General features: G+C 44.9%; 1 pseudogene; it reads right to left on the bottom strand.

Moving 5' to 3' along the window:
* Positions 1–5,272: 5,272 nt before the first annotated feature.
* LOC114042915 overlaps positions 5,273–23,920 on the bottom strand; it is a 195,476-nt pseudogene continuing 176,828 nt past the window's right edge.

Raw genomic sequence — 23,920 nt, forward strand, 5'->3', positions numbered from 1 at the left:
ATAACGTCTTAACCTCTCAGAGCCTGAGACAACTCTCTGTGACTCTACGTGGCAGAGGAATTGCTGATCTGCTTTGGTGGAGGGAGTTTTTTTACTGGGAGTTCTCTACACCAATAAAATCTCATGTCTGAGTTGCAAAACAAAAATATTGCATTTCATATACTACCTTTTTTGGTCAATTACTCAACCAATGGAAACCTACTTTCTATGAATTTGTTTTTGCTACCACACAAATATAGGAGATGAGGTGACGCAGTGGATTAACACAGGCCTTTGAATCGGGAAGACTCATCTTTCTGAGTTCAAACCTGACCTCAGACACTTCCTGTGGAAGGTGGGATTTTAGCTGAGACTTGAAGGATGCGGAGATAAGGAGGGAGGGCATTCCAGGCAGGAGACACAGCTAGAGAGAATGCCTGGAGTTGAGAGACGGAGCGTTTGAGGAAGACTGAAGGGGATGCTGGATGGCTGAGAGCAGAGGTTTGGTGGTGGTGGTGGTGGTAGTGGTAGTGGGGGAGTAAGGTGTTAGAAGACAGGAAAGATAGCAGAGAGCCAGGCTAGAGGCTTTGAATGACAAGCAGAGGGTTTTATATTTGATCTCGGAAGTGATAGGAGCCACGGAGTTTATTGAGCTCTGATTCCTAATCCTGTGTTCTGCCCACTACACTCAGTTCTATGACTGCTTTAGCAATACAGGGAAATCAACATGAGAACGTGGCCCGTTTTTAAACCCCCTATGCTGGAGGAGATTCCCCAGCTCCACCCTGTCACCCTTCTCTGTGCCTTGAAGCCCTCATTCTCTCTCTGAAAGTCTATCCTAAACCCCTGTCTGCACCAGCTTCGCCATAGTCCGTCTATCGGTGCGGAGAAGGGATGCTGAAGCGAGGTCCTCTTGGAGAAGTGAACCTCCCTTTGCCATTCCCCTAAGTTTTTAGCCCTCTCCATGCCACTAGAAAACAAGCTGGAATTCACAGACTCTTACCCAAAGCTGTCTTTGAAATACAGTTGCCCTCATTATTTCACAGAGGTGAATGCTGAGAACAAGAGGGGAATCCCCTCCTCCAATGTCACCAGGAGTTAGTAGTAGAGAATGGAGCGGAATGAGGTGTCCCAGGCCTGAAAGATCAGAGGAGCTGTTGGGGACCTTAGAGACGGCGTAGTCCCTCACTTTATAGAGGGGGCTTGCCTCGGAGGATACGGGGGGTGCATCTTGGCACAACGTCTGTGAGAGTGCGGAATCTGGAGAAAGAGAACGTGGGAATCAATCCTGGCCGTCCCCATGACCAGGGGCAAGTCACCTCACTGGGACTTGGTTTCCTCATCTATACAATGGGCGGGTTGTTCTAGACTGGCTCTGAGGTCCCTCAGCTCTAGAACTACGATCTCGTAAGTGGCAGAACTGGGGTTCCAGCTGAGGTTCTCCGACTCCAAATCTAGCTCTCTTTGCCTCTCGTTAGACAGAGATGAGGACTCAGGGCTGTAATGCGCTTCCAGAGGGGTGAGATTCACAGGAGCAGAGGTCTAGATCTGCAAGGGATGGTTGGGGCCCATTGAGTCCCGCCTTCTCTTTTTACAGGTGGGGAAACAGAGGCACAAAGTGGTAAAGTGACATCATCATCGTCATCAGTAAAACGTATCTGCTATGTGCCAGCCGCTGTGTTCAGTACTTAACAATCACCATCTCATTTGGTCTTCACAACGACTCTGGGAGGTAAGTGCTACTATTATTCCCATTTTACAGTTATGGAAACTGAGGTAGGCGGCAGACTTGCCCGGGGTCACACAGCTAATCCGTGTCTGAGGGGGATTTGAACTCAGCTCTTCCAGGCGCTGTACCAACTATCTGATTTAATCAAGTTAATTAATTTAGTGATTTAAGAGCACAGATGTGGAATGGGAAGAGGTCTTCATTTTACAAATGTGGTTACTGAGGCCAAGGAGATGAAATGATTTACCCAAGGTCACACGAGCATTATATTTCAGAGGCAGTATTTGAACCTAGATTTTCTGACTCTAAAGGCAAGTGCAGTGAATAGAATGCTGGATATGGAGTCAGGAAGACCTGAGTTCAAATCTGGCCTCAGACACTTACTAGCTGGGTGACCCTGGGCCTCAGTTTTCCCATCTGTAAAATGAGCTGGAGAAGGAAATAGCAAGCCATTCCAGTATCTTTGCCTAAAAAACCCCAAATGGGGTCACAAAGAGTCAGTTAGGACTGAACAACAACAGTTTCTGACTCTGATGCCTAAGGATTATAAGAGATCTTAGCATTTTCTATCTGGTGTTCTCTAGGTGGCTCAGTGGATAGAGTGTCAGCCCTGGAGTTAGGAAGACTGATCTTCCTGAGTTCAAATCTGGCCTCAGACACTTACTAGCTGGGTGACCCTGGACAAGTCACTTCTCCCTGTTTGCCTCAGTTTCCTCATCTGTCAAATGAGCTAGAGAAGGAAATAGCAAACCACTCCACTATCTTTGCCTGGGGTCACAAAGAGTCAGTTAGGACTGAACAACAACAATTTTTTGACTCCAAAGTCCTGATTCTTCACAAAACATGCTTCAAGTATTAGCCCTTCCCCACACGTACTCTCCATCCATTCTTTTGCCTGAGCTACTGTCATGAGGAGTGACTGCATTTCATGGATCACTCTTCAGGAACCCTGAGATGGCTAGAAAATCCTACTTCTCCCTACTTCCCCCACCTCCCTCCTGCCCCAACCTGGTTCCCGGGCTCTTGATGAGCCCAGAATAAGCAGACTCATAGCCCGCTCTGGGGAGAAAAAATCAGATGAGGGGGAGCCTGTGGCAGCTGGGCCTCCCGGGCCGGCCCTTCCAGTGGGTTTTCCAGGACGGCCATCATTCTTTCCCCACTTTATTGTCAGCTTCTTCCCGCCCCCGCCGTCCACCCTGCAGGGACCGCTGCTGACAGAGCTGATCATGGCTTGTGAGTGATAATATAATTCAGTCCCCCTCAAGGAGAGATGCTATCAGAGGGGCTTTTTTTCAAGGAAAAAAATAATATGCTCTTTGAAAAGAGCCATCTTTCTTCCCGGAAGAACAGTTATTAATCTCTTCCTAGTACATTCTCATATCATTTTCGACATTTATTTTCATGCGGCGATATTATAAGAGCAGGCTTTTGTGTCAGGTTTGATGCAGTGCAACACACCAGCGCACGGAAAGGCGTAATTACCGCTCTGGTCATTGGAATTGCTAACCAGAGCCTGACATTTTCAGATCGGACCAATTTCTTAGTGATCCAGAAGGGAGCCCCGACGCTGGCGCTGGCCCTGGCAAGGGCTGCATTTCAATGAGGCCAGGCTTTAGCTCCAGAGGAGGTGAAGGATGGGCCCTGCCCTGCAGTGTGTGTGTGTGTGTGTGTGTGTGTGTGTGCACTTGCAAAATGGCCCTGGTGTGGGGGCCTACCAAGCTGAGGAAGGACCTGAGGAAAAGAGGACGTTTAGGAAGAGAAGGGAGCATCCTTTCAAGGCCTTTGTCTGTGATTCAAATGAACAAATACTATGACCCAGATTTCCAATGTACTCCTTTATTTGTGCATGGATAAGCTACCTGCTAGGGGCAGCTAGGTGGCACAGTGGATGGAACTCCCAGCTTGGAGTTAGGAAGACCGGAGTCCAAATCTGGCCTCAGATGCTTTCTAGCTGTGTGACCCTGGGCAGGTCATTTCACCCTGTTTTGCCTCAGTTTCCTCATCTGTAAAATGAGCTGGAGCAGAAAATGGCAAACCCCTCCAGTATCTCTGCCAAGAAAACCCCCAACGGGGACATGAAGAGTCAGACACACCTCCTCAACAGTAACAACAATAAGAAATATCCCACTGTAAGAGTTAGAAGGACCTTTGAGACCACAGGGGCATAAAGCATAGATTGGAAAGGGAGGTTAGAGACCATCTCCTCTAATCCCATTCCATGGAAGAGGAAACTGAGACCAAGAAAGACAAAGTGAGTCACACTTGTAGAATCAGACGCATTTTCTCCCCAGAGCAGAAGCGTTGACTGATCTTCGTGCTGGAGGGGACCATCTGTTCTAATCTATTCAGGTTACAGATAAGGAAACTGAGGCCCAAAGAGGTCAAGGCACTTGCTCAAGGTCACGCAGGTCATAAGTGGCAGGACTAATGGGATGACCACAGAATCGCTGGTCTAGAGATGGGTACGATCTCGGCGGCCATCAGACCAATCCCTTCATTTTATAGACGAAGAAACAGGCCTACGGGCATGAAGTGATCCGGAAATTAGGTCTCACAAGAGGCAGAGCAAATAGTCAAGTCATAGATCTAGATTTGGAAGGGGGCTCAGAGGCCAATTGGTTTAACCTCCACATTTTTTGGGGTACATAGGTGACGCATTAGAGTTCTGGATCCCAAGTTAGAAAAAGCCGAGTTCAAATCCGGCCTTAGACACTTACTTGGTGTGTGACCCTGGGCAGGTCATTTCACCCTGTTTTGCCTCAGTTTCCTCATCTGTAAAATGAGAATAGTAACAATACCTACACCCAGGGCTGTTGTTGTGAGGATCAAATGAGATAACACTTGTAAAAATATTTTGCAAACTTTGTTGCTATTGGCATTTTTTCTGTCCTATCCGACTCATCGTGACTTCATTTGGGGTTTTTTTTTTTTGGCAAGATATTGGAATGGTTATCCACCTCCTTCTCTGTCTCGTTTGACAGATAAGGAAACTGAGGCAGAATTAAGTGACTTGCCCAGGGTCACACAGCTCTAAGTGTCTGAGGGCAGATTTGAACTCAGGTATTCTTGACTCCAGGCCTGGTGCTCTGTGCACTATGGCGCCACCTGGCTGCCCTCATAAGCTTTAAAGAGCTGTGTGAATCCCAGCTGCTGTGATCATGATTAATGTCACATCTTTACTGGTGTGTTCTCGTGTTCATTCACACGTTCAGCCTAAGTTTCTAGACTTTGGCTTTGCGACAGGGCCAGAGCCTGCTCCTTCTCCTTCTCTTGGAGGGGCGGCAGGCCCTGCTTGCTCTGGTCCTCTCTGTAATCTGGGTGCCACTGATGCCACACTTCTGGAAGGAGCACCTAGGACCTCTTCCAGAATTTCTGCCTTCTGCGTTCATCTTCCGTGGGTCTTCGCCCTTCCTCTACTTGTGTGACCCTCAGCCAGAAGTTGTCACTTTCCTTTGCTGTCGTCTGAGACACCCAAACTGGACGTTGTAGATTGAGGGGTGAGGTGGGTCACTGGCCTCTGACACGTCCCCTGTGAGCCAAAGGGTGCTAGGGCCGCCTGGACACTCACCGGGCCAGCTCTGATTCTTTTGTTGGCTCTGACAAGAACGCTGGTCCTAGTACTCTTGGGGCTCCCTCAGTACTGGCGCCCTGTCCCTCACTACAGTCCCAGCATGGCCTGCCCAGGCACAGGACTGGTCCAGTCTCCTGTTGAAGCTCTGGAGGTGGCTGATGGATAGATTACTGACTTCAGGCCCATTTAGGTTAAGTGACTTGCCCAAGGTAAAAAAAAAAATCCTCCCCAGACATCTTGGCTCATTGGCTCCTTGATTTAGAGTCAGAAGGATTCTTAGAAGTCATGTGCTCAGGACCTTCATTTTACAAATGAGGAAACTGAGCCCCAGTGGATTTATGTGATATCACCAAGGCCACACAGGTAGAAAGTACCAGGCTTCTGGGTCCACGTTTTTCCACTGTGCCACATTTCCTCTCCTCTTTTGCACCTGGAACTTTCTAAATTAGAAATGACCCATTTCCAGATGATTGGCACCTTCCATCCTGTGCCCTCAGAGGTAAGAAATCAATCCTACCTGAGTGCAACCCCATCCCACCTGGTAAAGCGCCTGGAGCTGTCCTGATCCTGGGAGTGAAAGAGCCCCAGCATGAGCAGGGCCACCCTTTGGGCCAGTCAAGTCCAAGGAGCAGTCTCTCACCAGGACCGTCTAAGGCTCCCTGCTCCTACCATGGTCTGAATGGTCCTACCCCAGGCTCTCTCAGGCCACATTCCCATAAGCCGTATGACCTTTCTTTGAACAAACCAGAGGACCAGACGACAGGGCTCACTGCTTCCAGCCTTGATCGTCCTGTCTAATTCCTCTGTGAAGCCCATCTAGCTCCAGCAGCAGTCTCCAACCACGCAGAGAAGAGTGAGCTCCTGTTACTATCTCTGCATCTCGCCCAGCCCCAGCTCAGTGCTGTGCAAGCAGCAGGCATGGCTCCATCAGCATGTGCAGGCAATTGGCTTCCTTGGTAGGCTTGGTTTGTGTGTCCGAATAACTCTTTTGACCAGATTTGCCCGGAGGAGTTTATTGCTTGATTTTAGCAGCATCAGCACGGTGGGGATAGCGGGGGGGGGGGGGGGGGGGGGCCCCCCCGCGGGGGGGTACCCCCCAAACCCCCCAGGGCATGGAGAGGCCTGAAGCTGGGGGTCTCTGGAAAGAAAAGCCACAAATTTAGAACAGCTGAAAGGGAATGTCCAGGCTCTCTTTGTTCTGGGCAGAATTGGCATCTCTGATGTTTATAGCCCAGATGCCTCTATTTAATGCTCTAAAACATGAATGCCTCCACGATGGTACACCCACCAATGTGCACGAGCCCCAGAATAAATACCTTTGGGGCAATGACCCTCCCTTGCTCTCCTCTCTGAACTTCTTCGTGCCCCAACAGACTCCTCGCCCTGAGAGACCTCCTCTGATGGGGGAATTCCTTCCAGAACTCCATTTTGAGGAAATACCCAGGTCAGCCATGTTCATGTCAATACTTTCCTGTCTCCACTCCCAACTCTCCTCTCCAGGCTCTACCATGTCTCCTCTCAGATACCTTCTCATCCACGTCCTCTTTTTCAGTTCCCTCCTATGGGTTCCCTTTCCCCAGTTAGAATGTAAACTCCTTGAAGGCAGAGGCTTTTTGCTTGTGTTTATATTTCCAGCACTCAAGACAGTGCCTGGTACACAGCAAGTGTTTCATAAGTGCTTGTTGACTTGACTGTATTTAAGTGTGCTTGAAGACCTGAAGAAAAGGGTCCTCACAACCATCAGCCATTCCATTTTTTTTTTTTAGGCAGCTGGGGTTAAGTGACTTGCCCAGGGTCACACAGCTAGTAAGCGTCAAGTGTTTGGTCTGAGGCCGGATTTGAACTCAGGTCCTCCTGACTTCAGGGCCGGTGCTCTATCCACTGCCCCACCTAGCCGCCCAAGCCATTCCATTTTTGATGGCTGTAATTGTCAGGACATTCATCCACTTATACAGTGGAGGACATGGTGGATTTGGCATCAGAGGACCTGTGTTCAAATCTCTCTTCTGTTACTTACTTCCTCGTGATCTCAGGCAAGTCAACTCCCTGCCTCAGTCTCTTGATTTGTAAAAAGAAGAGGTCAGACTAGATGGCCTCTAAGGTCCTTTCTAACTCTAGACCTCAGTCACTTCACTTCCCTGGGACTCAGTTTCCCTAGTTGTATAATGATGGAGACGGGCGAGACGAGCCCGTTGGTTCCTTTCAGCCCTAGATTAATGAACTGTATTCATCGATCGCTTTAAATATGCCTCTCTGTAGTAACCTCTACCCATTGGTCTTACTTTTCTCTCTGGGCTCAAACAGAGAGTCTTCTTTTCTATGCTAGCCTGCCAAATACAGCGTCACCGGGAGTCATGAGGCGGGGAAAGGGATGTTTTAAGGGGACGCCGTCAGCGTCTGAGGAAGACTTCTCTGACATCCCTATTTGTGTGGCCTGGGGCTAGCTGGTCACAGTCATTATCGATCCCCCAAGAGAACCCACCAAGGGACCTCGGCCAGTCCTGACCTTTCTTTGGCCCCAGTTTTTCCTCTCAAAGACGAGGAGATCAGATCAGGTCATCTCCCGGGTCCTTCCCACCTCTCGTCTCCCTTCACTCTGTCACTTCCAGCCATGGGGCCATCTGGAGAGCGATCCTTGCAGATGGAGGTCTGAATCATTTCCCGGAGACCTGACCCTTACTCTGGGTGGGGCTCCCTAGGAAGTGTTGGCAGCGGGAGGCAGAGTATTGCGTTACACGAGCGGACGATTGGCGCGCTGACGATTTGTGATAGCGTAGTTTAGGACCCCGAGATTATCAGTCTTTCCAGAGCTGTTGGCGTCTGAGGACATATGCTGTTTTTAAATCCAGCGAGATTGATTGGCTCCAGATGGGCTCCTACAGAATGTTTGTAGCCCTACTGGTAAGTGGGCTTGGCAGCTTTTCCTTCCCAGTCCTGTAAAAGACAGGGAGCTCACGTTAGCCATTTGAATGAGATGCTAGCAGACTCTCAGTCGGTTTGAGCCCCCATATTGTTGCTTGGAAAGCCAGTGGGTATATTTCTTCCCATGAATCACTGCTCCTTCCCCTCCAGACTGGCTATGAGGCCTTTATTGATTGATTCATAGAGCTGCCTTCCTTGTTCAGTTCCAGTTCCAGGGACAGTTTGTTTTAAGCATATGTGACAAGTCATTCTTTGGGGGTGAGATGGGGAGAAATGGGTGTGTGTTTACTGTGATTTTCCCAGAACAAAAGCCCTTTCTCCTAACAGGGGTTTCAACCTAAGGACGCTGAACCCTATTAAGCAGCAGACTGAAAGAATTCTCGACTTCATTCACTGAAAACCCTCAACTTCCATAAAGAATTGGGTTTAAATCCTCTCTTTGTCATTGACTAGACTGTGTGACCTGAGGCCTCAGTTTCCTCATCTGTAAAAATAAGAGGTTAAACTGGATGATCTGAAAGGTTCTTTTCAGTTCTAAACCCATGCTGTCATGACTAACTCCCATGTTTCTTAGGATTCTAGGACTCTAGGTCTTGGTAATGTGCTTGGAAAGCTGAACCCCACAAAGTAATTCCTCAATCTGACTTTAGAAGAGTGGTGTTTAAAGGGGACTGTAGGGAAATTCTTTGCTCAGTACTAAATGCATTCATCTATCAAAAAATGATTCCTGTGTAATGAAAATAAAATCCTTAGCAATAATCCTAACCAGATGAAGTGCAATTATTACAAGATGAGTATCTCTCCTTGACTCACTGGGGCTTGTCAGCTTGGTCACAAAGCCACACAGACTTCACAACTCCTACCGGGGAGAAAAAGGTAAGAAGGAAGCTGTAACATAGGGGTTTAACTGCTCAGCTGAACTACAGGTTAGAATTCTGCTAGTACCTTATCTCATGGCTGGCCAGGAAGGTAGGAATCCAGGCGGGAGGCTCCCACTCTTCTGGGCCATTGGAAGAGAAGGAAGAGGGAGAAGCAATTCCTAGAGAAAACTCATCACCAGGGAGATTGTAAGGCTCAAATGAGATCGTGGATGTTAAGTACTTCGTAAACCTTAAAGAGCGATATAAATGCCAGTCATTGTTACCATCATCCTCATCCTCAGCCCCAGGTTTAGTGATGACTCCATTCCCTGAGCTCATGCAATATTTATGGAGCCATACTTGGGTGTGCTGGTAAATGTTTAATAACCAGGCCTTCTAGAAAAAAAACACACACACACTTTTAAGTTTAATATGTGTTACTAACACTATCTTAAGTCTACACAATCAGCAAATAGTAAATTAAGCCCTAATTTACAGCAAATGCCAATTTCCAAGGTGTAAATGTTCACACTGAAAATTTAACTATTGACTCCCCCTACCAGGGTGGAGCTGGCTCTGGCTTACCCCTGTTGTCACTAGCCAGAAGAAATAGGAGAAGAAACAGACTTCTGATCACCCCCTTCTTAAGAAGACCGACTAGCCAGTCCCACCCCCTTCCTAGGAAGACAGATTGGCCTGGTCCTTAGAGGAAGATTGGTGAGCTGGTTGGCTTGGGGACAAAGGGACCCAGCTGAGCCCGCTCTCCCTCTCCCTAGGAGGGCCCATCAGATGGCCTGTGGCAACTGCAGGTTTAGAAATAAAGTTTAATATAATTTTATGAGAATAATTACAAATATCTAATGAGACACCTTCTCCTGTGGTTTTTCTTCTTCTCTATCCTTCCTGTCCCTGGCCAGATCCTTCTTGGTGAACGTTGAAGAGATAATAATGATAATAAGTAATAATAAAAACAACATTAATAAACAACGTTTCTATAGTCCTGTAAGGCTTGCAAAATGCTTTATGTTGTCCTTCATTGGTCCTCATGACTCCACTCAGAGGTGAAGACATGAGAATTTACCCAATTTTCTCATTGTTGGGGTAGACACTTCTGTCCAAATACTTCCCAGTGCTTTCAACAATCTTTGTACGGGAGAAGGGAATAAGCATTTATCTGTACCAGGCACTGTGCTAAGTGCTTTACAGATATCTGTTTTTTTAATCCTCATAACAACCATGGGAGGTAGATATCACTAACCCCATTTCACAGCTAAAGAAACCGGAGCAAACAGAGAGGCCCAGGGTCACACAGCTAGTAAGTGTCTGAGGCAAGTTTTGAACTCAGGCCTTCCTGACTCCTGGTCCAGCAGTCTCTCCAGTATGCCTCCTAGCTGCCCCATCTCAAAGCCTTTCACCATGCTGGGCACCCTTCTCTAAAATGCTCTCCAGCTTATCAATAGCCTTCTTAAAATGTGGTGCCTGTAATTGACTACAATACTCCAGTTTTCCCTTGGCCGGGACAGGGTACAAGAGGTCTATCACCTCCTCATTCCTGGAAGCTGAGCTTCTGTTAATGGAGCCTTTACTGCATCAGCTTTCTTAGCTACCTATTGACTCATATTGAGTTGCAGTCCATTAAAGCTCTCAGAACTTTTTTTTCAGGTGAATTTCTGTCTAGCTATGCTTTCTTCATCTCCCCTTGGACAGTTGATTTTTCACAAGTTTGGTGAAGATACTCTGCCCATTTCAAAGGGTCTGCCTGGGGAATGAATGCAATTATTATTAACAATAATAACAACTAATGAAACTGTATGGAAAACCAGAAAGCCCACCCCCAGTGCTGGGGGTAAGAGGGATTATTGCTTGGCATAGCTGCCTCACCAAGAGCCTCCTTCCTATGATTGTCCCACATCATCCCAGGGGATGGACAAGAGGCCCTCAGGGAGGAGCTCAGTTTAGGACCTTGCTTCTTGATGAGAAGTGAAATGGCTTACTTCGGGAAATTATGGGTACTCCATCACTGGAAGTCTTTGAGGAAAGGCAGAATGCTCATTTCTCAGAGAAATGTTCAGTTGTGGTTTGGACTAGTTGGTCTCTGAGGGTTCCTCCTAACTCTGAAATTCTGTGGAACCAAGTGAAAGCAAAAGAAAATAATCAATAGAGAGCCCTTAGGAACCCTGATCTGGGATGCTGTTGAGTGTCCACCTGCATATATTAATTGTCTGCCACTTGGAATACACCATGTTAAGGACTGGAGATAGATTCTCTCTTCCCCCTTCCCCTGCCCCTTCTATCTGCCTAGGCTGGGATAGTGATCTGGACCCTCTCAGAGAATTCTGAGCTTATAGTACTACTCTTTTTTTCAGCCAAATAAAAGATGGCAGGAATATCACCTTTTTTGAGGGACTGAACTGTGTGAGATTATGCCATTCCATGAAAAGCTTAAATGAAGGGAATGTTTGGGAGTGTCAAAGGGAGAAAGAAGAGGCAGCCATGCTTACCCTCCTCAGTGGTGGCATCAGCATTTGGGAGCAGTAATAAAGACACAATGCTGATTGGGTTGGAGTTCCTGAGCTCCTCCTGGGTGGTCAGCATCCTTGTTCACAATAGGCAGATGGTATGGCAGCAACTAGAGGGGGAAGGAAAAGTGTGATAGATAAGAGATGTTCCTTTCTCTCCTGTGGCTTCAGTTGGCTGAGAAATCATCTCCCCTCTTCCCACTCCATCTTTTCTGACAGAGATTTAAATCCAGAGTTTCCTGTTCCTTTTACATCGATCTTTCTATTCAATGGTGATTTTGTTAAGTCTCATTTCCCCAGATAAAAGGGATTGATCTCTATGATACTGAGTGTGTCTTTAATTATGGCCAAAGTGTGATAGCTTTCGGTGTTTTTTAGATCATAAGGTATATTTGACTGGAAAGTCCTCTTTTCAAGCTTGGTGGCTAGATTCTGCTTGGAGGGAATAAGCTATTGATTTCTTATTTTTTTTTTATTAATAATCCAATAAATCTCCCAACAGGCATGCAGTCCAGACTGTTTTCTCTGCTCTTTGAATAAGGAAGCCAGTCTTTTATTATGATTGCAGTTGAGAATACCTAAATGCTTTTGAGATAGACATGAGTGAGGAGGAAATGGAACCAAACAAAACACTGCTCTGAATTTGCCCTAGTGGGTGTATGTAGAGAGGAACGGTTTGGAAAGATTCTCTTTCTGTTCCTTTCCTGGTAGGTGAGGAAGTGAGGTGTGCCTAGTTTGCTACCTGGCATAGTGACACCTAGTGGTAAGAGAAGAATTCCTGCTCTTGAGAAATTTACCTTCACTGGGGGGAGGGGGCGGGGAAGTGATGTGCACACACATTAGCATTTAGAAAGTGAGGTCATGATGGATGCAAAAAAGAGATCCAGACCACTGGTCCTTCTCATTGTTTCTCCAATTTCTGCCCTTCCCTACCCTTCAACTCAGGGAATTTCTCAGCCAAGAACACCAACAACTGATCAACAATCAATCAATAAGTATTAAATACCAATTACATGCCATGCACTGGGGATACGAGTATACCAGTGAGGCAGTCTTTGTCCTCAGGGAGCCTACATTTTTATCCAGGATTGTTTCATCATAGATTCAGACCTGGAAGAGGACTCGGAGGTCATCTAGCCCAACTCCTTCATTTTACAGATAAGGAAACTGAGGCCCACGGAGATGATGTGTTGTGTTCAAGACTACACAGGTTGAAGACTCAAGATTTGAACTCAAGTCTTCCTGGCTCCAATTTCAGTGTCTGATCCGCTACAATAAGTTGTCAGGTGAAGACAACATTTTAAAAGTAAATAAGACTAATAATAACTTTGTCAGGCTTCCATTTTATCACCTGTAAAATGAAGAATTAGAATAAATAATCTCAGAGGCCCCTTTCAAACTTTAGATCTATGATCCTATGCCCAAGGTTATGCAGACAATAAATGACAGCCTGACAAACCAAACCAAGCAGTGTCCTTGGGGTCTGGACAGTGCAAGAAGCCGTCTGGCTTTCTCCTGTTTCAGAACTGTTCTGTGGTGGGGGATGGTGAGGAGGAGGGGAGATAGGGAGAGAGAGAGAGAGACAGAGAGAGGCAGAGACAGAGACAGAGGAATAGAGATGGAGATAGAGAGACAGAGACAGACAGAGACAGAGAGAGACAAAGAGACAGGGAGAAGCAGAAAGAGACCGAGAGATAGACATGGAAAGAGACTGAAAGAGGGAGAGGGAAGGAGGGAGGGAGAGAGAGAGAGAAAGAGAGAGAGAGAGACAGGGAGACAGACAGAGAGAGAAAGAGAGACAGAGAGAGACAGAGACAGACAGAAGTGGAGATAGAGACAGAGACAGAGAGAGGCAGAAAGAGACTGAGAGACAGACATGGAAAGAGACTGAAAGAGAGAGAGGGAAGGAGGGAGGGGGAGAGAGGGAGAGACAGAGAGAGAGAGAGACAGAGAGAGAGACAGAGAGAGAGAGAGAGAGAGAGACAGAGAGAGAGAAAGCATTTTGTGGTTGATGCCAAGTGGCTCTTCTTGTTGAATTATCTTATTCTTGAATTTATTATCCAGATAAAACAAGGAATCTCACTTTGTCTATAAGGTTCTCCAATTCTGGGTTACATTAACCATAGCAGTCTTCCCAGGGCTTCATGTGGGGACGACAGATGAGCTGAATAATTTCTCCATGGTTTCTGACTTCATGCCTCCCAGTCTTGAACATTGACTTTGGAGAAAATTTGGAGAAAGGAGAAGGTGGAAGAAGTAAATGAGGAAAAATAAAGCCAGAAAAATAAAATGAGGAGACAGTTACACCTTCTCCTCTTTCCTCTATGCTTCATGGACTAGTAAAATATATACTCTTTGAGGTGAGGGGCTTTCTCATTCTTATCTTTGCATCTCTAGCACTTTGCACATAGTAGGTGCCTAAAATGCTTGTTGGATCCCTTAAGTGTAGTGCACACATTAGAGACTTGATAAATACTGAAGAGGAGGATGGTGGTGAGGATTTTATTGGTAACTGTGCACCCATATGCATCACCACTTGAAGTCTGTCCCCATCCCTCAGTTCTCTGAATCTGAGACTTGGGAGCAGTATTCAGTACTCCAGGTTTGTTGAGTGTGGGTTAAGATACAACTGAGGATCAAACTGGAGAATATGTAAACTCTGTTGGGCATTTAGAAGTCTTCACAGTCTCGCTTTCAAGTCTTATTGGACATCACTCCCCCTGATATATTCTACACTCCACAAAAGCAAAAATGAAACTCTGGTCTACTTGTGGCTCCCTAGGCATGACATTAATCTCTTGCCTCTATGACTTTGCACAAACTGTCCCTCAAGCCTGAAATACTCCACTTATTCACTTTCTGCATGTTGGAATCTGGTCTCAGGAAGCTTATCTTAAGGGTCACATCAACATCCCTAGCCTCCCCTGTCCTTTCCCCCTATTATTGTGAATTTCACCTTTCATCCATGAGCACCTCGAGAGTAGAGATTGCGTCATTCTTGTGTCTTTGTATACCCAGTGCCTGGTATACAATAGGTCTTAATAAATACTTGTTGATTGACTGAATGATTAATATGTACATATATACACAAACACACCTACATATCACCCTCTTCCACCTCTACCCCCTAATGTTCATCAGAAGGTAAATGCTTTAAAGACAGCTTTTTCTTTGTATCTCTAGCCTTAGCCCAGTGCCTGGCACGTGGTAGGTAGTTAATAAATGCCTATTGATTGCATTGATTGATGGAGGTACTTATCTGTGAACATATTGTATCCCTTCAGTAGAATGTAAGGTCCTTAAAGATTGCCTCACTTTTGTATTTGTATCTCCAGTGCCTAGCACACAGTAAACACTTAGATGCTTGTAGATTGATGGATTGATTGATTTGAGCACACTGACAAAAGGCTTAGGTGTACCGAAGAGAAGATCGAAGGGCTAGTAATTGAGCAGGGATGCTGATCTCCTGGTGAAAACAGGTCATACTCCAGCTGCCAGCACAAAAGTCCTCTGGGCAAGCCGAGTTTTTACAAAAGCTTTCTCAGGTCCTATTACCATGGCATGTTCCCAAGCAAGAAGAGAGAGGAGACGGGTGACCATTGCTGATGATGTATTTTCCAATGGAATCAGAAGACTTTTCTTTGGAAATTGCTTGGGGAAGGAGGCGACTCAATCCGGCTTAGCCTGTTTGGCCTTTGGGTCACAATGGCAGTATTTATTACATCTCAGCTCAACTCAAGAGGGCTTGTTAAAAAAATAGGCAAAGTCCATCCCTAGGGAAAGGTTAAAAAATCTACCAAGTAAAGGCAGTAAATATTTTCCAGAGGCCTCAGGCTCTGAAATACTTCATTCCTTCCAAATTTCAGTTGTTCACATTAACTTAGGAAGGGTAGCAAAAGAGAAAATGTTTATTTTTTCTTTTTATTTATTTATTTATCTATTTTTGAAAATGTTTATTTTTCAAAAAATCGCTCTGAATGATCCCCCTCAATGCCACATACAACAAATAGTAAGGTTTGGCTCTCAGGACTCAATGCAGATCTATTCGGATTCCACCATCTATATCTGCTTCTGCTGTGCATTGAGGGGGATCATGAGAGACATGAACTAGATCAGTGATTCCTCCCCTATTCTCTGTCGACTCCTGGATGAGTTTTTGTAAGGGGATCTGGAAATCCATAGATGACCCTACAAAGAAGCAAACAGATTCTTGGAGACTAACAGGGTCACAGAATTAGAGCTGGGTGAAACCTTGGAGATCATCAAACCCAAGTTCCTTTACAGATGAGAAAACTGAAGTTAAGAGAAGTTTATTTGTACCGGATTGCACAGCTAGTCAGTGTCTAAAGCAGGATTTGAGCTCAGGTGTATTTGACTCCAAGGAGGGCCTATCCATTACACCATGGGTTGAGGGCTGGAAGGAATCTTGGAGGTCTTCCAAAGGACAAAATAGGCATTTAAAGAGATTATATTACTTTTCTAAGATTCCTCAGATGAGATCAAAGTTTCATAGATTTAGAGCTGGAAGGGACCTTGAAGACTATCAAGTCCAATGCTCCCTTTTTACTGATGACAAAACTGAGGCCCAGAGAGGTCAAGGTCTCAAAGGTAGAAAGTGGGATTTGGACCCAAGTTCAAATCTTGAACTCTTCCCACTGTATCTCATCTTCTGTAGACTGAATAAATAATAGCTCCCACATATATGTGTCATGTATGTAGATGCTATAATGATGAATAATATATGTGCCCACTAACTCTGGATGTCCCCCAAGGCTCTGTCCTGGGCCATCTTCTCTTTTCCCTCTATCCTATCTCATTTGGTGATTTCATCAGTCCTCATCGGCTAAATTATTACCTCTATTCAGATGATTCCCAGATCTACCCAGCCCTGGTCTCTCTCCTGAGCTTTTGTCTTGCATCGCTGATTGCTTCTTGGACATCTCAAACTAGACGTCCCATAGGAACCTTCAACTCAACATATCCAAAGCAGAACTCATTATCTTTTCCCTCAAACCCTTCCCTCTTTATAACTTTTCTGTGATTTTTGAAGACACCATCATCCTCCCAGTCACCCAGGCTTATCAGCTGGGTATCACACTTCATTCCTCACTCTCTCACGCTACACATCCAATCCATTGTCAAATCTCACCATTTCTACCTTCACAGCATAGACTGTTAGCTTCTTGAGGGCAGGTACTGTTTTTGCCTTTCTTTGTTTCCAGAGGACTTAGCATAAATCCCAGCACAGAATTAAGCAGTGAAGCGCTGATGGATGGCTGAACTCACATGATCATAGATTTAGACCCAAAGGTCATTGAGTCCAACCCCTTCATTTAATGCTGGAGGAAACTGAGGCCAGAGAGGTTGAGAAACTTGCCCAAAGTCATTCAGGTAGTAGGCATCAGAGGAGGGACCTGAACTCAGATCCCCCGATCCCAGACTCAATATTCTTCCCGTTCTCAAAATTCTTTGATAGTTGTCTTCAAGTATTTGAAAGGCTATCATATGGAAAAAGGGCAGACTTGTTTTCTTTGGCTCTGGATAGGAATGGGTGGTAATTATAGAGAGGCAACTCTAGGCTCATCCTAACAATTGGCATTGTCTAGAAATGAAAGAAAAGGTGGGGGGTTCTCTTTCCCTGAGGGTCACCAAGCAGCATCTGGACACTCACTTTTCAGATATGATCGGGGGCAATCCTTATTCAAATAAAGTTGGAGGGGCAGCTGGATGGCACAGTGGATAGAGCACTGAGCCTGGAGTCAGGAGGTGCTGAGTTCAAATCCGGCCTCAGACCAAACACTTGACACTTACTAGCTGTGTGACCCTGAGCAAGTCACTTGACCCCAATTGCCTAAAAATAAAATAAAATAAAATAAAAAAAATTAAAAAAAAAACAAATAAGAGTTGGGCTAGACTTCTGAGGTCCCTTGCAATGCTAAGGTTCTGCCATCTTGTAATGAGGTAAGGACTTGGCAGTGGCTTGGACTAGATGATCTTTCTCATTCTCTTTCAGTTCTAAAATTGATGGTCTTTTTATGGGTAATTATCAGGTGCCAGAATTTTCTGAACATTGATTGGCTAGGTTTTTGTTAACAAATTCTTGCTTTCAGATTAATTGACATCACCTATAAGTCCTCTGCTTAATGACTCTTAGTGACATTTGAAGTAATTAAATCCAACAAGAATTATTAAATATCTATTATGTGTAAGGTATTTGACACCCACCTCTCTGTTTGTTCTTACTTTTCCTGGAGCAGACATTCTTGACCTTTGAAACATATCCACTTAATTCCTGCCCAAGAAAGGTTTGAGAGGAGACAGTTCTTCATAGGGAGCTATGAGACATGAGTTGTCTGCTTTTAGCATGCCATCTTGGTAAATGCCTTTGCTTTGAGTTCATTGTTTCTATTGACTGAATAGTAAAGGCAAAAAAAAAAAAACCATTGACAGAGGCTTGTGAGCTATAGTGTTAGGAGTGCAGACCCATAAACTTTGTTGAATCCTAGGAACTTGGAGGAGCTAATTAAAAGATCAGGAAGGGGAACTTGGGCATCACTCACAGATCTTGCTGGGTGAAGTTATCCCAGGGTTATTTCTTTATTTGATTTGAAGTGAATCCCCATAACACCAGAGATGCCCACATTCAAATATGAGTACCTCCCTTGTGGTCCAATCTATGGACCCATCTAGCAAGACTCACCTCAACTGCTATCTTCATTGTGAATCATTTCCTGACCCTTAAACCCCTGATGATTTCTCCCTTCTAGGAACTCCTGTGCTGTTCACTCATTTAGTAATTCATCATATATTATTTCTGCATATTTCAACCACTCAGCTCTTGTCTCTGCACTTGGCCACTGCCCTAGATCAGGCTTTCTTCCTCTATCCCCTGGGCTGTTTTCTTAAAGTATATGAATGACATTTTAACAGCTAAATCTGATGATTTTTCCCTCAGGCATCACTCTCTTGACCTCTCTGTAACTTTGGACATTCTTTTTGTTTTGTTTTTGCCAGGCAATCCAGGTTAAGTGACTTGCCCAGGGTCACACAGCTGGTAAGTGTCAAGTGTTTGAGGCTAGGTTTGAACGCAGGTCCTCTTGACTCCAGGGCTGGTGCTCTATCCACTGTGCCACCTAGCTGCCCCTCAATTATCTTTGATATGTTAGTAAATTTTGGAAATATGAATTATTATTATGTGAGGTAATTGGGGTTAAGTGACTTGCCCAGGGTCACACAGTTAGTGTCTGTTTCTGAGGCTGGGTTTGAACTCAGGTCTTCCTGATTCCAGGGCTGATACTCTATCCACTGTGCTACCTAGCTGCCCCTTGACATTCTTTTTGTCTACTCTTTCACTCCTTGACTTCTATGGTGCTGCTCCCTCCTGGTTCTCCTCCTTCTGCCTGACTATTCCTTCTCTGACTCCTCTGGTGCTCTATCATTATTCATTTATCCTTTTGGTATGTGGTTAACCTTGCAGGTTATCACATCTAGTATACTTACAGGGCTGTACCTACATACTTCCTAGGACCTCTTACATAGGGCATCCCAAAAGTCTTAGTACCATTTTAAGCTATTAAAGCAGTCACTGGAGGCTGGAAGCAGCTTTGAGGAGTGGGACTTCTGGCAGCAGAAAGGTGCCATGGATTTGAAAGAGAAATAACCCCAGGAATGGAAAATCATTCTGAAGAAAAGTGCCTCTTAGAAGCCCAGATAGGGGACCCACTCAGCAAAGATGCTTTGTGAGAACTCTACACATAGAAAAAGGACATGGATGCCCTGAGGTTCTGGAGTTGTGAGTTGTCTTGGTCACATGCATTTCCTATAAGTGTACCTCACTTATACTTTACTTCATTTTCTGGCTTTCTATTCTCACTCATGCTGCATGTGAGAGAATGCCCAAATTTGTGAGCAGAAGATTTTACAGCTGTTGCTCTTATTATTCTACCTTAGTAAATGCCTTTCCTAAGAGCTACTTATGCCTACTGGCTGAGTACTAATGAGAACCACACCAGCGGAGGCTCATGAGCTATCATGAGTCACCCATAGGTTACTTTGGCACTTGTGAGAGTATTAGAAGCCCTCTAGGGGAGTGTGCCAGAGGGGGTGCTACACCTGTAACCACCTACCCCCCTGAGTTGTTGGAAGGATGGCACCCAGCACATCTTAGAAATATGAATTATTATTATGTGAGGTAATTGGGGTTAAGTGACTTGCCCAGGGTCACAACGGCTAGTGTCTGTGTCTGAGGCTAGGTTTGAACTCTGGTCCTCTTGACTCCAGGGCTGGTGCTGTATCCACTGTGCCACCTAGCTGCCCCTGAATTACCTTTGTTTGGAGGTAAAGACTATTTTGACCCTTCTTCTTGTCAGTCACGAGTGTGTTATTTCCTAAACTTTGCACATAAGTTTGGCAATACCAAACAAGCTTCTGATGCAAAAGGAAGATGCAAAGACCTTTTCTGCACTGAAATCTGGGATTTTTATTCTGTGCAGGCAAGCCTTTTGAAAGACTAGTGTCCAGTTAGAAAGCAGAGCTCACCCTGCTGAGTGGGGGAACACTGAGGTGGTTTTGATTTCACGTTTGATGTGTTTGTCCTGACCCAAGAACTTACTTTCCATTTTTAAATGTTTCTCCGCATTAAAACCTCATGTGTCAGTGTGCTACAAAATAAACACTCTGCCTTTGATACGGAGGCCTTGGTTACAAAGTCCCTGCAGAGCTACTTTTCCCCATTTACTTTACCCAAAATCCATGTCATAGTTTCAGTTCATCTATGCCCTGCTTAGTGGATTTCTGTTTTTAATAATAATGCAAGGAAGCCTCACAACTGTAACTTCTTTTTTTTTGAGTGTGTGGAAAATATTACCCTCATGAAACAGACTTGAATCATTCTGGTTTTTCCATTTATGAAAAACAGCATTAAATGGTTTGATTCATTGGCAGTTGACTGGAGGTGGGAGGGAAAAAGAGAGCTTTCTATTTAGAAGACGTGATACATGAACCCTAAAGTATGTAAATAGTATGTAGTCCAATGTGCCTGGAATAATACCAAGATTTTTATTTTTGTAAAGGATAAAATAGAATTTTGATGCTAAATATACAAAATGAAAGAAATGTAGGCAGATGCAAGGGGGTATGATTTTATTTTATTTTTTGACTTTCTGTTATTTAATCCATGTTGAGAACTCCCTCTGCTTATGTAGGTCTCTATCTTTTCTACAATGTGTGTTTTCAGAGGGTTGCCTGGGTGGGGGGCACTGAAAGGTGGAATTACTAGGTAAAGCCCAAAGTCACTTAGGCACTAGGTGTCAGAAAATGGATTTAAACTTCCAGATTCCCAGGCAAGAAAGAGAACTGGCCTCATCAGACAAGACTGATGATTTATAGATTAACATGATCTAAGATGTAATATTTGATAATTTGGGGACAGGACAGAATTAATTAGGATTCTGTTTGTACAGCTATTGTAAAGAATAATCAAATGATTATTAGTCTAAGTAAGACCTAAGGGAGGGCCTGGTTTGAATCCCACATCTGACCCCCACTGACCGTATGACTGTGGTTAAGTCACATCACCTCTCCATGCCTCAGCTGAAAAGTGCCTTCATTGAAAAATGAACTTTGTACAGGCTTCCCTACCACCTCCAGCCCCATTGCAATATCCTCCTTTCTCCTCCCTGCCTCTTAGAATACTCAGCTCTTTCATGACTCAGCTCAGGTGCCACACCTTAAGGGAAGCCTTACAGGACTTCCCCTCACTGTTAAGGCTCTCCCTCCACAAGTTTCTTTCTCCTCCCTCCCTTCTAAGCCTCAGTTTCTTCCTCTGTAAAATGAGGGGGTTAGAAATATGAAATACAAAAATTGAAACATAGCCTCTTTGGTTATTTTTAAACTCAGATCAGCACCGACTCTAGCTGACCTCATTTTACAGATGAGGAAGCTGAGAGTTGGAGTTTAATGACTTACTCAAGGTCAGCGCTAAAGGGAAGATCAGAACCCAGCATTAATAATGCAAACTCTCTCTACAGTGATTACAGTAAATCCCTAGGGAAGGATGGGACTAAACTGGGTGCTCGCCAAGGTACCTACCAGGCTCAAGTTCTATGGTCCCATACAAGGAAAGGTTTTTTTTTTAAATTTTTCACAGCTTATAATGAATTCCCTTGATTACATTTCAATTCAAATAATTAAGGGGCCTCTCATGAATGCTCTTACAGGGACCAAACTCATATGAGTTACTAATTCACTTCATTCAACAAGTACTTATTAAGCACCTATGGGTGGCAAAGTAGATAGAGCACTGGGCCTGGAGTCAAGAAGACTTATCTTCCTGAGTTCAAATATGGCCTCAGATACTAAACCCTGGGCAAGTCACGTCACCCTGTTTGCCTCAATTTCCTCATCTGTAAAATGATTTAGAGAAGGAAATGGCAAACCACTCCAGTATTTGTACCAAGAAAACCCCAAATGGGGTCACGGAGAGTTGAACACAGAAGAACAACAACATTTTCAAAGGTTGTTCTAAGTGCTGGGGATGGGATACAAAGACAAAACCAAAATCCTGCCCTCCAGGAGTTTAGTCTTCTGGGTGGGTAGTTGGGTACATAGCATTCATAAAGATAAGTAAATCCTAGCAGAGAAGTAGAGCCCTCAGTAATTTTGATTATCTGGAAGTTCTTGAAATCATAGATAGTTGGAAGGGACTTAAAGATCATGAAATCAAACCCCTTCATTTTACAGAGGAAGATACTGAGGCTTAGAAGGGGGAGGGAGAAAGAAACCTGTGGAGGGAGAGCCTTAACCGTGACGGGGAGTCCTGTAAGGCTTCCCTTAAGGTGTGGCACCTGAGCTGAGTCATGAAAGAGCTGAGTATTCTAAGGGGCAGGGAGGAGAAAGGAGGATATTGCAACGGGGCTGGAGGTGGTAGGGAAGCCTATACAAAGACACAGAGAAAGGGGATGGCATGTCAAATTTGGGAACCAGAAGATAAGCCAGTGTGGAATGAATGTAAAGTTCATGAAAGGGTGTCATTTGAAATAAATCTGGAAAGGGAATTTGGAGCCTGGTCACAAAGAGGTTTAAATGCTAATCTGCAGAAGTTGTATCTTAGGAGTAACAGGGAGTCAGTGAAGCTTCTTGAGCAGGGTAGTAATGTGGTCAGCCCTGTGCCCTTAGATGATTATCTTGGCAACTGCATGAGGAAAGATTGGCCAGAGGACAAGCTAGGAACAGGGAGACTAATTAGGAGGCTGTTGTTATAATCCAGTCATTTACAATCCTTTGTTATTTTTTGCTGGCTTCTCTTTACATGGTCATTTTTCTTATTTTCTTTTCTTATGTTCTTGTTCATATATTTGAATGCTTGTACTTGCCAGTGGAAGTCAAACTACAATTTTCACAAAGCACACGCCTGAGGCTGATTTCTAAAGGAGAGCTAGGACTGACTTTGAAAGGATTAAAAAAATGTGGTAGCAACAGCTATGGCTTACCAGATGATGGCACTGTGGTCCTATCCAAGCTGGTTGAGAGAAATTGGAAGTAACAATTTTCCAATGACAGGAACTGATGGGCTATAATTCTTGCTGGAAACATTAGGAAATGTTAACTTTGAAATGGTGGGCAGCTGTCACATTCAGGGCTCTGCGTGGCATCAAGATGTGCCACCTTGGGGATGCTTAGGACTCAGAGATCAGCCTGACCCTTGGGGCAGGGCAGGCAATGGGGGGTGACCCCCAACAGCAGGCTCTGAGAGGATGTTTAAATAGACAAGCAGATGATGTCAGAGGGGAATGGAAGTTAGAAATAGGTAGAAGAACAAGCTTATGGGCAGGGGAGGGCTGGGCACAGTGAAGTGCTACAGGCTAGAGGTTAGTGAGACCCATAGGAAGGACCCAGGGAGATCTGGTAGAAAGAAGCAGGGGTCTAGCCTTGGGGATGAAAGTCAGGACTCCCATCCTTGGAAGGACCGGTGCAATATGAGAACAGTCTAACCCTAATCCCAGTCTCTGGTTAAGAACTAAGGCTGTGATTCAGGAACAGGGGATGAAGACTGGAGCCAGGAACCGGGCTAAGGGTATAAGGTGGGGCTTGGTCACAGGTGAAAAAGGCAAAGACAATTTACAGAAGCATAGGCTCTAGAGCTGTGAGGTAGGTGTTATTATAACTCCCATGTTACAGACGACAGCAGCAGCAGCAACATGCAATACTTTTATAGCACTTTAAGGTTTCTATAGCACTTGACATATATTATATAATGTCACCATTCCACCAACCCTGCGAGGTAGGTGCTATCGTCACCCCCATTTTGCAGATGAAGAAACTTTGATCTGCCCAGGGTTAC

This window comes from Vombatus ursinus, unplaced genomic scaffold (assembly GCF_900497805.2).
Source record: "Vombatus ursinus unplaced genomic scaffold, bare-nosed wombat genome assembly UNPS02014768.1, whole genome shotgun sequence".
Classification (NCBI taxonomy): domain Eukaryota; kingdom Metazoa; phylum Chordata; class Mammalia; order Diprotodontia; family Vombatidae; genus Vombatus; species Vombatus ursinus.